The following is a 15,966-nucleotide window of genomic DNA, read 5'->3' as shown; positions in this document are numbered from 1 at the left end:
TGTCATAAACACAAGAAATTCTAGCATTGTCATCATTTTTAATTTTGCTTAGCCCGTTTTTTATGCCACTAATCTTTGTTTTGTAGGCATATATTACTGTTTTGAATGTCATTTCTTTTGTTTTCTTTCTTTGTTAAGATCTCTTTATGCTTTGTATGCTCAGCAGTTTTTTTTTGATACAATGGAAGCATCCGACTCTAGACCGGGAGGCACAACGGCACAATGTCCTCGCACGATTTCGAATGAAGGTTGCGGATCCGCAGTCAGTAGTGGAGGTACATGTAAGAGCACATGTTCTGACATTCACTAATATGAAGCGTTGGTGGTAGTTAGAAAGATGTTCGAGAATTCCCGCATGCACTGGCGAAAGCACGGAAGCTGAAGAACTGCTCCGATGGACAATGACAAGGCACAGCACGTCAGTAACGACGGTTTTACATCTCTCGAAATGTACTATCTAAAGAAGATCCTCATCAAGCAGTGGAGTTAGAAACTTGGACGAACAGGACCACATTGCTCACGTCATTTCACATCATTGAGAATACAAATGTGTTGTTAGCGAGTACTGAATGGTTCCGCAATCAGCAGAAGAAAAATAAATGCAAGGTTGCTAATCAACGTGTTGTCAGAAATGCCTTTAACCAGAGGACCCTGTTTATGGCCGGAAACGAAGATTGATGAATTTTACGAGACAAATGCGTTTCTCAGAAGGACGCTTGTTGTATGCGAATGGATACTTTGCAAAAATGTGCATGTGCGACCAAGTCTTTTTCCAACCAAATAACGTCGACCACATGCTAGCAAAACCAATTACTTTTTACATCCAACACTCGTCCTTGCCTTCCCTTTATTTCGTTTCTCGCTTTCTTTCTGCACACCGCGGAACTGACAATATGTTGGGACAATCGGGCAGAAAAGTTTTGAAAAGCCTTGGTGGTGCTCGTTCACCGTCGTTAGAATTTGCAGGGATGAAATCACTTAGAGCGAGAAAAGCAGTCTGTGAATAGGAGTTTTCGTTGGTAAAATCTTTGCACGAAAGCCAAGTTACAGACATATGCAAACTGTGCATTGTTTCTGATTTCTTCGGCGCCCGTACTTGTCACCTACATTGCCTTCCACGTTTGCCACGTTTGCCGAGGACGAAAACGTTTCTTTTGCGGATAAAGCCATTGTTGCGTGCTATACTAGCGGACAATTTTCTGCGGATACGAAGGGAAAGCTACGGAGGAAAATGACGCACAAATGAGAGCGGTTCTGAAAGTAGTGCCGCGTTTAAACCCAGGCTAGTTTAGGCTGAGAAAGAGAAAATATAAACACATCGTTAGCAACAGTTAAATAAAACAGAATATACCACTTGGGGTAGAGGTTTACTTATATTGCGGGTTTTCCCACGTATGTCTGGCGAAACGCGAAACCATCGCTCATAAAAGCTGCGTCGATTCAGCGTCTGTTCCGAGCAACCAAAAGTACTGTGAAACGCTGGCGAACTGCTTGGCGTGGTAACACTTGTGCAGAAGCTCCACATCCGCTAGTATAGTGCGGTTCTTTTCTTGTATCTCCTCCTTTTTCGCTCTAAGCAAGTTTGGCTCTATGCAAGCAAGTTGATAATGACAATTTTTATACCTCGTCGAAGTATCATGTTTAAATTCGAGTCACGGGACTAGGACGGTTCCCAGGAGAAAGCTACGTACGCACCAGAAATGCATCGATGTCTGTGGGTATTTTTCGCGCCTTTGTCGGACCAGCACAACTAATGCAACTCACCTGATTCAAACAGGTCCGAACAAGATAGAGGTGTACAGGAAGCAGGAAACGTTGAAGTGATCCACACTTTTCGAACACGGGATGTCACAGGTTTATACACAGGATGTCCGGCGTTTAAAAATTTAACTTTCTGACTGCTTATTCGGTTGCCTCGGCCAATTGTTATGCAGCACACCTTACCCTTACCGCATGCAGACAATATTCCGAAAATGATGACTTGCGGCTCATATACTTTTATATACTAACTAATGATAAGAGGTCCCCTTGTAGCTTCTCACCCTTGGAGTTCCTGATGCCCTATACAATATGTAAGCCCGTTTTTGTACATGCATGACCAACAACAAACTTCAAACATATGTTGTATAATCGTTCCATTAGGCACAACAAATAGGAGGGCAGTAATATCAGTGGCATTACACATAAGCTCAATTTCATAGATTTGTTTGCGCGCTCAAGCCTATGACTGAGCATTGCAGGCATGCCGTGCTTTGCTTCCGATGGCACAACGCAGCACAACGTTCAGGAGCCCGAGCGCCCGTGCCCTTTGGCCAGTAATTTCTCAGCTCAAAGATGCAAATGGAATAATCAGATCGTGGTCCTGGTGCGTGAAACCACATAGCCTAATTTAATCTAGGAGATGGTCTCAGAAAACATCCACATTATTGGGATCAGTGATATCGGCCAGAACTGTCATTTGATAGGCGAGGAGACAGAGAATTTGCATACGTACGAAGTGGTCCCACCGGCGCCCGCCATTTGCAAAATGGACAAATTTAGGGGTAGTGCTATTTTATTCTCCATTCTGTTATAAAGGGGTCGCTATGCAGATATCGAAACGTTGGGTGTTTCGTCGACTACATGCCTTATTCTTATACTGCAAGAAAATAGGAAATGAAATAATATATAGAAACTAATGAACGGATAAATAATATCTTGCGTTGAAAGTGCGCTAGAAGTGATCTTAAAACTGAAACCTGGGATGCATACAAAGCACCGCTAGAAAGGGCAAAGACGACGGTGAGCGAAATAAGTTAGTTGCATTTTGTCATATTTTTTACCGACAGTTATTCGCCACTTGCTCAGTCACGAGAGGTAACGCTAGCTATTATAAAATTAATTGTTTACGATTCACTAATAGCTTAGTCCTACTTGCTACTTTCTTGAGTGCACTCTGGCATGGTAAGGCTCATTTAGTGCATCCCGCGCGGTGTACTTCCGGTGAGCTAATGCATGAAACAAGGCCTCCTGAACTACTTGTTTTTAATATGATTGTAAATTGGGCAACCTGGTACCGATCAATATTTTATAGAGCCACTTTTTATCATGGACAGGGTAAACAACGCAGGACATCTGTTGTTTATAATATCCAGACTGTGCACTGTAAAACCTGGCTAATCGAGAGAAACTTAGCACGGTCATTCACAAATGCACCATTACTCGCTGCGACAAGGGGCGTCATATTACTTTTCACATTGTGGGACGCCCAGTGCACCTACGGTCATTTAATAACCGGTGCGCTGAAGCTAAACATCTCGCGTTGCAACCAGCGAGACTAGGTTATAACGTAATAAAGCTCCTATTCAATACCAAGGTGTTCTCCTTTACTTCAAAGGGAGGCACTCCTCGTCCAATGAATAGCGTGACAATAAGTCACGGCCATGATCAGACCTTCGTGTCATTAGTGGTTTCCTTCATTATTTGCAGATTTCATATCATTATTAGCTTCCATTGTATTTTCCCAATCAGAATGTAATAAATCACGCTAAAAGATATTACGTACCAAGGCCCTAGTACAAGGTTGGGACGAAATCAGACTGCACATTAAAGAAATGAAATCTCTAATGTGAATGCGATATATCCGATGTAAACAAAACCTATCCGAAACATTTTCAAGATTCTTTTTAGCTTCGATAAACCCATGCAAGAATAGATTGTTATTAGGCGTCGCGATCTGCTTTGATATGCGACCTAAATCTAAGGAGATGCTAATTTATCATACTTAGTATAGACTCGACTGTTTATTTAAGAAAATATTTTTTTCTAAAACAAAGTGTGTTGTGGAGGCCGATTTCATATCAGTGGCTGACTTTCCTCGTGAAGGAAGTACATTGTGAGTTCATGTCCAGACGGGGTAAACCTAACTTTGGAAGGTGGTTTACTGCGAGTCTAGAAACTAGATTTGGCAGCCTGGGTTTATTAAATGTGCGCCGATAGCTTTGTCCAACATAATGCGTTCTTGACGTACGAGTTCGTACGCGTCCTATTCGGACTACTACATTTCGTATTATGTCCAATGAGCTAGCCCGAAATGCTGCGTTGGCTGATGACATATTATGGTTTTGTTCTTTTGAAATAAATGCATGAATATAATTATACATACGGTGCTCTGTGTATACTTTTGGTGGAATTCCAGCGGGCCTTAACCTTGACAGTCTAGGCAACAGAGGGAGCTTTACTAATGACGTACTCGAGATGTTATGCTTACGTAAAAGGCCAAATGGGATCGAGTACTCTGCGTTCCTTTGTACTCTCATTGCGTTGCTTTTCTTTCTTTCTTTTACTGCAACTGGAACTCCCATGTAGTTCGTCCAGCAGTTTCGAAACAACGTCTCAAAATTGGTGCAATTCTGTAAATTTATTTCCACTAGATACGTCATGCATACTCAGAGGCTACAATTTGGATGTTGAAATGTGTGCCGGAAGGTAATTAGGGAGGAAGGTAATGAGTGAAAATTTGCTCTTTAGTTGAATGTGTGCTTCGATTTGTAGTGCTAGTAATGTTCGTCCTTTGAAATTATACAGCTCATTGACAAAAAAATTATGTATCTGCCATCGATCTCTCTGTCCCGACGTGGGAGCGGCCCGCATCAGTCCTAGACTGATTCCTCGGGACCTAAGTAAATTTTTTCATACCATACCACGTAGGCAATTTGTAAAAAAAATCCTTTAAAATCTTGAAGGGATCACGCTGTATAGCAAGAGCATCTACAACAGTGTCTTGTTAGACTTTCGCCCAGAAGAAATTGTCATTCAGTAGCCAGTAGTTAGTCAACTACAATAAAGCGCAAGCTAAAGCAGGAAAATGAACGAACTTTACCATGAAGTTTGCAACTCGTTTTTGTTAGTGTTGAACCGGAAAGCTTCGGCAATCTTGCTCTGTGTGACCAGCAAACATACTCCCTGCTGAGATATTCTTGAAGGCGTGATGATACATGCATACATACATACATGCATACATACATACATACATGCATACATACATACATACATACATACATACATACGTACATACGTACATACATACATACATACATACATACATACATACATACATACATACATACATACATACATACATACATACATACATACATACATACATACATACATACATACATACATACATACAAAGCAGCTCGTCTCATCTTTGGCTAAACAATGCTAGCATACAGTAGGTATGAGCACATTTTTCTTCAGCGCAACCATGTAGAATTCACTTTATTTGCTTACGCAGTACGTTGTCGGTACAGAGGAGGAAAACTTCATAACGCCGCTCTCTATGATAGAAGAAAGAAACATGACCCCTCGTGAGTGAGTGAGTGAAGAAACTTTTATTGCAGGTCCGGCGAGGACGCGAACTCGTCGCGCACCTGGCTAGTCCCACGTCGGGACCGGCAGGTCTAGCCCACCGGCCCGGTCGCGGGCACGCCGGACAGCCAGGATTTGCTTTTCAAGAGCGGGGCTACGCAGAAGCGAGTCCCACTCCTCCTTGATAAACTTGGGGTATGTCGACCCGCACTCCCACAGCATGTGCGCTAGAGTGGAGGTCTGCCCGCAGGAGGTGCAGGCGTCGTCGCGATACACGTCCGGGTAAGCCTCGTGGAGAACGGACAGACACGGATACGTACTGGTCTGCATAAGCCTAAGCGAAACGGCTTGCGCCCTATTCAGCTTGGGGTGAGGGGGTGGAAAGACCCTTTAGACATGTAGAAAAATTTAATAATCTCGTTGTGAGTAGCGGGAGCGTCCCTGTGGCCGTAGGGAGGAGGAAGAAGCACCGACTCCCGAAGAAGCACCGACTCCCCTCGTCACGTCTGCCACATAGACCAATATATTTTCCAGCAAATTCTACGTCCCAGAGTGGTGGTGAAAAGGAGACCCACCATTCGTCAAAACCAGGTCAGTTGCGTAGCCACTACAGAGCTTCAGGCTTACAGAGGCTTACAGAGGTAAGCTGTAAGGTAAGCTTACAGAGGTAAGCTGTAAGGTAAGCTTCAGGCTTACAGAGGTAAGCCTCGTGGAGAACGGACAGACACGGATACGTAGTGGTCTGCAGAAGCCTAAGCGAAACGGCTTGCGCCCTATTCAGCTTGGGGTGAGGGGGTGGAAAGACCCTTCTAGACTTGTAGAAAAATTTAATAATCTCGTTGTGAGTAGCGGGAGCGTCCCTGTGGCCGTAGGGAGGAGGAAGAAGCACCGACTCCCCTCGTGACGTCTGCCACATAGACCAATATATTTTCCAGCGAATTCTACGTCCCAGAGTGGTGGTGAAAAGGAGACCCACCGTTAGTCAAAACCAGGTCAGCTGCTTAGCCACTACAGAGCTTCAGATGTCAGCCAACTATCAGGCATTGCACAAGCATCACAACTTATTCGTGGTCGTGCTGTTTAAAATTTTCTGACTGAATTGCATGGATGTGCTGGAATATTTCATACCTTTAACGTTTAGTTTAGTTTAACGGATTAAAATCTGACAATGACGCACAACTGTGAGTTCTGATATGCGAATGCATGGCCAGAAAGCAGCTGTTAGGTTCACGTATGTCACACCTGCTACAGGCAGCATGATGCATACCATGCTGGCGAAAACAGTAAAATAATGACTCCTACTTGGAGCGCTTAAAATTTATGTTCAACAATGAACAAATAAGCCCTGTTGTCAGTCTGACTGACATTTGTGATCTAAATCAGAAATAGCATGTGCAGTGGTTAGAAAGAATTTGTACGTACTTTAATGGGATACCCCATCTGGCAACTCCATCTGTTTCGCTATATACGCAGGTGGGCTAACAGGACTGCTGACGTGACCGTCCTCATAACTTTTGTCTGCTCTGAATTTTTCTGGGGATCGTTAATCGTAAATTTTAGCATTATTAGGGAGCGAATTTAACATTTTTGCACATGCTTCAATAGTTTCTGTAATTTCTGAAGAAATGTTTTCGAATCAGTAACTTGGCGGTGCGCACACTATTGCTGACAACATTAGGGATTTGTTTACTGTAATCTTATCAAAGCCTCATGCACGGAAGGGAGTGGAAAAGTCTGAACAACGCTCAAATTTTTGGGTGAGCCTATTTGATGTTGGTTATATGTTGAAAAATCACGCCCAAAAGTGATATTTGGCTCTCCTGAACGCTTTCCAGAAAATTTTCCATAAACTTTGCGGGAATAAGAGTTTGGGAGTATCCCGCACTTCATTCCCATTTTTGTTTTGGAAGTAGTACAGCCATGACATCTCCGCCTTCTCTCTCTCTCTCTCTCTCTCTTTTTTTGCGACACATGAATATCTACACCAACTTGAGAACAATTACTTCAGAGCGTCTGAGCGTGGCTAATATTTTGTTTCCGTAAGTAAAAATAAAATAAACATTGTAGTCACCCTGTCATAGAGTGACGCCTGCCCTATCGATATATTGTAGATGTTTATTGAAGTATATGTATATTGTAAGGTAACAAGGAACAACGTCATGTGTACGAAAAATCTAGAGCATGAGGTCCCATACACGCACAAACATATAACGATAAACATCGAGGACAGGATGCAGCACCCTGAGTCCCTACTTTATAGGCGTACACAGAGTTCGAAACAAATGCACGAGGCACCGATGCAGTCTGAGATCAAAAGGCGAATAGACGAGGAAAAATGGGATATGAAATATTGTGCGCACTGAGAAAAGACACTCGAAAGTAAGGTTCTTCGCGCACAACGTCAAATGATATTTGAGAGAACATAGCAATTTGATATATCGCTTGCGTCTGCGAACATGTTTCTGTTTGAATAAACAGGAGGTAGACACATCACGACGCCTGAAACACTGCCCCATTCGGTCCCTCTGATCGCTACGACAGCCGGGCGCGTTCGCAGCCAATAGAAGCAAGCGTTGAGTCCCTGTTTACAATCCTCCTTGTTTTAGTCAGCGGTCTTATCCAACCCATGCCTATTTCTGTTCAACCTCGGAAAAGTTTGCGCCGTGTCATGACGCGAGGATGACGTCTGTGACGCCAGGTGCACCATTACGAGAACAACATTAGCGTCGATTGCAATTACCAGCACCTAATAACTTGCATACCTGCTAACTCCGATCATATTGCGCGAGAGAAACGGGTGACTATTTCTACAACATTGCAAGTGCGTGTCAGCACCCGTTTAATGGCGGTGTGAAGAACTAAACAAGGTGAGAATAAAAAAACCACCCGGTTAACATTAACTGCTGCCGCGGCCACGTACGTGGGGCTCAAAACATGAAGCGGATACTGTTCCCGGCGTAATCTCGGAGCGGCGAGTGTCACTCAGAACGTCTGCGCGTTCTGTCAAGCGGGACAAACGGCTACGGCGCTTTCGCTCTGCATACTGCGCGCTTGTCTCCGTGTCCACCTTATTCTCGAACGGACTACGAGATTCGCGCGCAGCGACTCGCATCGGCTTGTGCACTGGGCATCTGGCCACGTGATCATGCACTAATTGAGAGGGGAGTTGAAGTTTCATTTAGGTACTGTGTTTTGTTGCACCTTCCTTGGTGTTTCTGACCACGGTGATCGGTGACATTTGTTTGGCGACGTGACGCGGCGGCCTTATGTTGAATTCCAATGGTAGATCGCGAGCGCTCGGCCGGATCACGAACGGAGCGCGTCGCCCCGACTGAGATCGCTCTCATCTGCTCGCACCATATCTGCGAATGGAACGCGTGCGCTCCCGCGGGAGCACTTAGTACAGGAAAATCATGTGAGAGGGCGCTAGAATAGAGAGAGGAACAAGCGCTTGGAAGCGCAACCTACCACCCCATTCAAAGGAGAAGCTTATAGCATCCATCCACTTATGCGGATCATCCCAGCATTCTACGCGCTTGTTTTTCTTCCGGTATTTCGCATGAGAATCGCACGTGTTTGAGCCCTTGGACGCACCGCAATAATGGATCACTCCGGCCGCTTTGAGTTATTGAATGCCAGCCCAGCAGTGAGTGCTTTGGTGAATTCCATTGTTTCTGGAGTGCCAAAAACGCAAGGTACGTGTTCATATTACGGTCTCTCAGCGCTGAACAGATGTGAACACAAAGGGATTACGAACGCGGCATTGCCGCTGAAGTTGTTTATCGGCAAAGGGTCATTAGTTTTCTGTGTAGACGTGGCGTGTATCGCCTACTGGGCAGTTTTTTTATTTCAATTCAACGTTCGTTATTTACGAATTACAGAGTTCGAATAAGTCTGAAAAGCATGACATCAAGGCGACCGTCAGGCGTTGAGGCAATAGTTGGATGCCGCCGCTCAGCACTGGCATCTTCCACTGTACTGCTGTATTTTGCGGGACAGAGCATACTTTATCTGACAAGGTAGGGATAATGTAGGCTGCATTTAGTAAGCAGAAACTACGGTTACTGCCTAGAGCTGTATCACAGTATGTACCGCAAGCTGTCAGCTTTGACGCAGCTATGAGCCGTTTTTAGGAAGTGTTTCATTGACTCGTGATAATGCTGTTGAGAAATTGAAATGATAATTGGACCTCACAGATCGATTTCGAAAAATATGCATTTCAGACCCCTCTGGTGCTTGCTCGGCAAATTCAACCTCTGAGGTGGCACTAACACCCAGTCAAGGTAAGAATATACTCTTGCAGCATGGGGCACATTAACCACAAGCAACCAAGTATATGCACAATACGTCAGTGAATGAAGTGGAGTGCAGTATATTTCTGAAGACCTCAAGCGGAATTAAACTATGTAGCTTACATTTCTCAACATGCTAATATCGACCCACTGTGGTTCCTTGGTGGCTATGGTGTTGGGCTGCTAAGCGCGGAATTTCATTTGTAATCGTGCTTCATACCTATTATTTTTTTTTCAGGACAATGTCAAGGTGCAAAAAGTTGTAACCGTGGTAAGTTGGTGCTTTGATGAATCTTGTGCTGCAGTCTTGGAACTGCTATGAACTAGAAATTCTAATATACTACGAAACTAGGAGCTATACTATGCTAGGAAGTGTCATACTGATTTATGTTTTTCTTGTTTGCAGGCCGTGGTTGTGAGTGGACTGTAGGGGAAACGAAATTACTTTTAGATTATTATGAGCAATACTTTCGACCGGTGGGACCCATGAAAAAATTCCGAAACAAAAAGGAAATGTGGTCAATGATTGCTTTCAAACTCAAGGAAACCCTTGGAGTGCTCAGGAATGCAGACCAGTGCTGCACACGCTATAAGACTGTAATGAAGCGTAAGAAGACAGCAGTGGACCACAACTCGAAGTCGGGGAACTCTCCAACACCAGTGCCTTTTGAGGACGAAGTTGAGAAAATTCGCTGGCTTGACGACAGCCTGGAACCAGCAGAGCTACGTGACAGCCACGGGATAGTTTCGCAAAAGGCGAGACGCAGCCCCTCCTCCTCATCACTGTCACTCTGTTCTCAAGACAGCACCACTGATGAACCTGCCAGTGGTTCGGAGGAATCACAGCCAAGTCCCTCGCAAGGCTCTACATATTCTAAGAAATTGTCTCATGCAAAGAGTGCACGAGGGTCAACCGCAAGAGCGGAAGAAATGAAACTTTTTTTTGAAGAGATGGAGCGCCTTCAAAAGCTAAAAGAAGAGCAAAAGGCTGCTCGTGAAGAAGAGAGACGGTTGCGACATGACGAAAAGAAAAAGTACAGAGAAGAAATTAGAAAAGAAAAGGCTGAACGACATCAACAAAAAATGGAACTGCTCAAACGCGTCTTGGGGTTACCCTAAGCTAATTAGCACTGGTGTCGCAGTGGTTGGGACGTATGTGCAATAAATTCATATTTTTTTCTACTTACAAAGCTCTGTTACCTAGCACACTGTGCTGCTCATTCATTTGTATTTAGTATAGTACAGTGAATTTCTCTTTTGAATTATGTTTTCATACGTTAAGTGGCTCAACCCTCGTGTTCGTAGCCTTGTATGTTTTTCTATCACTATAGATGGGTTCCCTGCAAATTTACGTGAACTAACGAGCAGATCACAGTCCAATCTGACGAGAGAATTACCTACGGTGCACATGTACAGTACTGAAACAAAAGTAGAGTTCAAATTTGCATATTTTGCATAACAAGGATTCCTAAATTGTCAAATTAAAAACTGATGCCATTATAATAAAGCAATAAAAATAGCATGACAGTTTCTTTATAATAACAGAGAACTTGACCTCGCTTCGTATAGGCTCAAGGGATAATGGATAGAACAGAACTGTACCAAGATCGGGACACATGGCACTTCTGGGCTCCAGCCGGGCCCAAGACACTGACCCATGCAGTGCTAACTATACATAACAAGGAGCCATTACAACAAATGTAGCAATTTATTGCACTCCTTACACATCTGCCATTTTCATGAGTTCATTAGTTGTTGCACAACACTACTACTTTTGCAGCACTGCTTCCAGCACCTTCCTCCTTTTTATTTCTCCCAGTCTGCGCAACAAAGTTTCTTCGGCAGTATCATCCAGGTCATCGGTGCATGACTGTGGATGCCACTGGACATCTTGAGGTGATACATCATCATCTGGTTCATCTGGCTCCAAATCTCCGCACTCAATGCATAAGTTATGCAGTATGCAACAAGCAATAATAAATTTGTTCAGCCACTCTACGGTGCGGAGCTCAAGGTAGATTAGTTGACGGAATCTTTTCTTTAGGTTGCTAAAACTGTTTTCTATTAGCACCCTCGTTGCTGAAAACTTTTTGTTGAAATCCATGTGTGCCTTTGACAACGCTCCATAGTCTCTGAATGGAGTCAGAAGGTACGGCCTGAGGGGATAGGCTGCGTCTCCAAGCAGGTGGTACGCATTGTCCTCGCACAGTTTGGGAAGTTTCTTTGAAAGTGATGATAGCTTGAAGATTCGAGAATCGTGAATTTTGCTGGAGCTTCCAATGCAGGTGTCAACAAATCGTCTTTTGTGGTCACAAACCGCTTGAAGGGTTATTGAAAGGTAATGGTGCCGGTTGCAGTAGGTAGAAGAGACCTTGTTGTCTGGGCATTGTATTTTGATATAGGAGCCGTCAAGGCAGCCAACAACACCAGGGATTGCAGACACCTGGTGGAAAGAGAAACAATGCTGTAATCACTGATACATGCAGAGATGCATGTATATGTTTGCACTCTAGTGCAAACAATCTGTAGCACAAGTATTTTTATAAATAGGTGAATGCCAACCTTCTGGAATTCACTCGACAGTTTTTCCATGTTGGAAGGAAACGTCACAACAGATGGACCCATGGTGAGGAGAAAGTCAGCCACCCTTATCAGGATTCTGTGAACAGAACACTCTGACAGATCAAAGCGACTTGCCACCGCCCTCATGCTTGTTTTATTGGCAGCATACCTGCAAATATTTAGCAAAATAAATGAATTTGCACGGGATGATAGAACGCCGGCCTGAATTTCGATGCTTTTGCTATGCAATTTATTAAACCAGAATGAATGTTCGCTCTTTTCACTTTTCTTTGCGACGCTAAACACTTTAACTTTTGATATTCCAGTTATGCAGTTTCTGTGAACAGTAGCGGAGACATTACAGGAATGGTATACATGTTAACAATATTTCCACCCTGCTTCAATGTAGACGCGATTACGCAAACCGTGAAAAATACATGAAGAAAAAGCAACTGCGATACAAACTCCAAGCGGCATTCGTCTAGCGCAAGCGGCCGGGACGCTTCGTTACAGCGGGGCCAGTGTTTCGCGGCTATAACCCGGGTGGGCTGCAGCCTAATCTACGTTACATCATGGTGACAGACTTGGAACGTAGACCACTGCACTCCAGCCGCCGCACAACGCTAGTAAACACATTCTTGACAAGAAGCAGCGCGTTTATATCTTGGCTCCCGGGTGCGCCGGATGGCGACCTCCGCTATCAGGCAATAAACTTTCTTTTTTTCAATCAATAAACAGTGCGGGAAATGGGCACAAGTACGTAAACATAAGTAAACTCACCATATGAAAGTCAGCACGTGAGTTTCTGCAGATTTTGCGGGCACTCCGCCGTGGCTGCTAGATGGGCAGCAAATCTCGCAATCAGTTGCTCCGCTACAGGTCGCGACAGACGGAAGTGCCTGCGGAACTTGGGAACAACATAACATTGCAGAAAAAAGGCTTTTTTTTGTTCACACTAGTACCACCTAGAGCTGTACAGTACCTCATCATCCGAGTATCGCCGAACGACGTCCTCGACGAAGCCTATCACTTTAGGCCTCTTTGCAGGCAGGCTGAACATCACATCAAATGCCCGTTTGCACACAGCAGCGTCACACTCACTGTCCGTGTCAGAAGAATCGTCGCTCGACATAGAAATTGTACTGTTTGAGTCGGAGCTATCTAGGAGCGCGAACAAAATCGCACGGCGCGAAGCCGCGTCCACGTTTCGCATGTCGTCCATAGCTGCCCGCGACCGGAAACAGGTGACCGTGACAGGAAGCAGAGGCGGGTGAAGAAAATACGTCACGAGGACTTCCGGTCAAATCTGCCGATTTCGGCGGAGCAAATATTTTTGCTCCACGGAGCAATCCGGGATCAGCGGCTGGTCCCAATCTGCCATTGGAACACTCACCCCACGCTCCCATTCTGCCATTGGAATAGGATTGCTCCATACAGAGCAGAAAAACTTGATCTGGATCTGCCATTGGAATTCAACATTAGTATCTCTGACCCCGGCGTGATGCGGTGACCTTGGCATTTTACGTAATCATTTGGCCCTCATGAGATGCCAGTGCGAGCCCCTGCACAGGCCTTCTTCCGCACCCTAAAATGCTGTACTATTTGACTGCGCGCAGCAGAGAAAACGTGCGTAAGTCCGTACACGAGCATAGGTGAGAGGTAGGGGGAGCGGAGAGTGTGGGGAGCAGCGCCGTAATTGTGCGGTGGCCTTGTGACTGCCGCGCATGCTATTATATTGAAACAGCATGCAGATTCGAGTGGCGCCTGAACATGTGAGATGGGGAAAGGGCGTCGTCGAGGAAATAGATTGCTGGCTGGTAAACGTTGTTTATTTTATTTTCTCGCGCCTTCCTCTTGTAATAGTAAGAAAACCTAAACAATCTTGTCATTCCATGGAGAAGCCGAAGGGCCTTCGTGCTATAGAAACTGCATGTTTTCCCCTTGGAAAGCAGCCTACGTGGCGTTTATGAAAGACACGCCCAGTCTTTTTCCCAGACTGGAAAGTGTGACGGTGGTTATGAAAGAGCGGTGGAGGCGACTGAGAGGTAACTTGGAGACGTATCGATGGCACGCATCCGCAAAATAAAAAAGAAAGACGTCACAGTGTTGCATGCGGTTAGAGCAGTGCAATAAAGCAGGGCAAAATGCGATATTTTAGTGGCAGACGTTCACTCAAAAAATGGCTTACACCGATGTTTGGGCAACAGTATGTGCATTTCTTAGGCAGCTGCGATAGAATATGCTTTGTGGAATCAGAATGATGCATCCACATCACCCTACAATGCCTCTCTGAAAATACCTTAGGTTGAACCATAGTTGAAAACCGCATGTGGAAGGTTCTTGTGCAGACGCCTGTGCAAATGCAGTAAGTAATTTTTTCAAGTATTTGTGTATATATTTGGTTGTAATTACCGCACGCATGTGCAGACTGCAAAACGTTCGAATATTTTTTATCCGTTAGCTTTGTTTTCGTGAGTTGAAATTCGCAGGCAAGTGGATCGGCGGTTTACCTTTAGGTTCTGCAAAAACTAGGCAAAACATTTTGTGGAGTCACTATATATCACATCAAAATTAGCAATGAAACGCGTCGTCTGGGCAATTTTTAAAGAAGTTTACAAAATACACGTAGGCGAAAGGTTCAGGAGGAATGCTACGTTTCTGTACAATGATAATTGCGTAAGTTACAAGAGTTCAGCGCCTTTTTATCAGCTACGAATTCATCATTATCAATGTCTTTCACCTTGCGCATAACCATAGGCCACTCAAAACGGACCAACAAAACCCCGCGTCGAATGCAAAAGTCATAATGCAAAAATTTCATATCGAAGCGGCGAAGAAAGAAAGGGCAAGCTGGAAAAGGAAGTCAACAAAACGCTTCACTGCGTGTGTCAATGATGGCGACACAATGTACTGGCAATAAATATTGTAATCGTTGTGCAGGCCCGGTTCACTACATTTAATTGTGCCTTGGTTATTTTTCTTCCCCAAACAAATATACCCTCTCAAAATCTTCAATTTCGTTTTTCACACGTCTTTAAAAAGCACAAAATGAGTTGTAAGCATGACATATTAATAGACCCCTGAATGCTTCCTTACGAAAGAAGCACCACTGTCAGGTGAAAGCACCGGTCAGGCGGAAGTTATGTAAACCAAGGAAGCTTTATTCGTGTACTTCTTGTTTGCAAAGTATTTTTTTTTTCTAAATGTAAATATTGTTTTACAGTTCTTCATCATACTAGACAACTATTTATCGCAGTTTTTATCGTCATGAAGAACGTTATACGCAATCGTATAACAAATGAGTACCATGTTAGTGTTGAGTATTGAGATGCATTATATCCGGCAATCTCCACAGTTGTGGAAGTCTCCTGTAAAATTTCGACCACCTGTGGTCCTTGAACATTACCTAAATCTAAGTACACGAGCATTATTGGTATCGGTCATCGCCGAAATGCCACCACAGACAGGTTAGTTTTACCCTACTGATGACCGGTCGTTGCGATAGTAATTCTGCTCAGTTCGAGAGGAACCGCAGATTCGGACACTTGGTTCACGTGCTTGGTCGAGAGACCAGTGGTGCGAAGCTACCATCCGTGGGATTACGACTGAACGCCTCTAAGTCAGAATCCCGTCTAAGCACCGCAACGATATCGTGTGCACTTGCGGCGAAAGCGGGTAAGATTAGCGCCGGGTCGAGCGCGGCGGGCTGCCGCGCTTCCCGGGTCGATGACGCCAAATGAACCCAGAGAGCGCAACACCG

At 44.5% G+C, this 15,966-nt stretch overlaps 1 long non-coding RNA gene and 1 pseudogene across 1 annotated transcript; one reads left to right on the top strand and one right to left on the bottom strand.

Moving 5' to 3' along the window:
• Positions 1-8,316: 8,316 nt before the first annotated feature.
• LOC126533783 (uncharacterized) lies at positions 8,317-10,824 on the top strand. Its single transcript, XR_008612922.2, has 3 exons — positions 8,317-9,635; positions 9,883-9,915; positions 10,051-10,824. It is a non-coding gene; the product is annotated as an uncharacterized lncRNA (long non-coding RNA).
• Positions 10,825-11,333: 509 nt separating this feature from the next.
• Positions 11,334-13,338, bottom strand: LOC129385535 (putative nuclease HARBI1; annotated as a pseudogene).
• Between the last annotated feature and the right edge of the window lie 2,628 nt (positions 13,339-15,966).

This window comes from Dermacentor andersoni, chromosome 7 (genome assembly GCF_023375885.2).
Source record: "Dermacentor andersoni chromosome 7, qqDerAnde1_hic_scaffold, whole genome shotgun sequence".
NCBI classification, from domain to species: domain Eukaryota; kingdom Metazoa; phylum Arthropoda; class Arachnida; order Ixodida; family Ixodidae; genus Dermacentor; species Dermacentor andersoni.
Note: the sequence above shows the minus strand (reverse complement) of the source record. Positions and strands in the feature narration are given on the sequence as shown.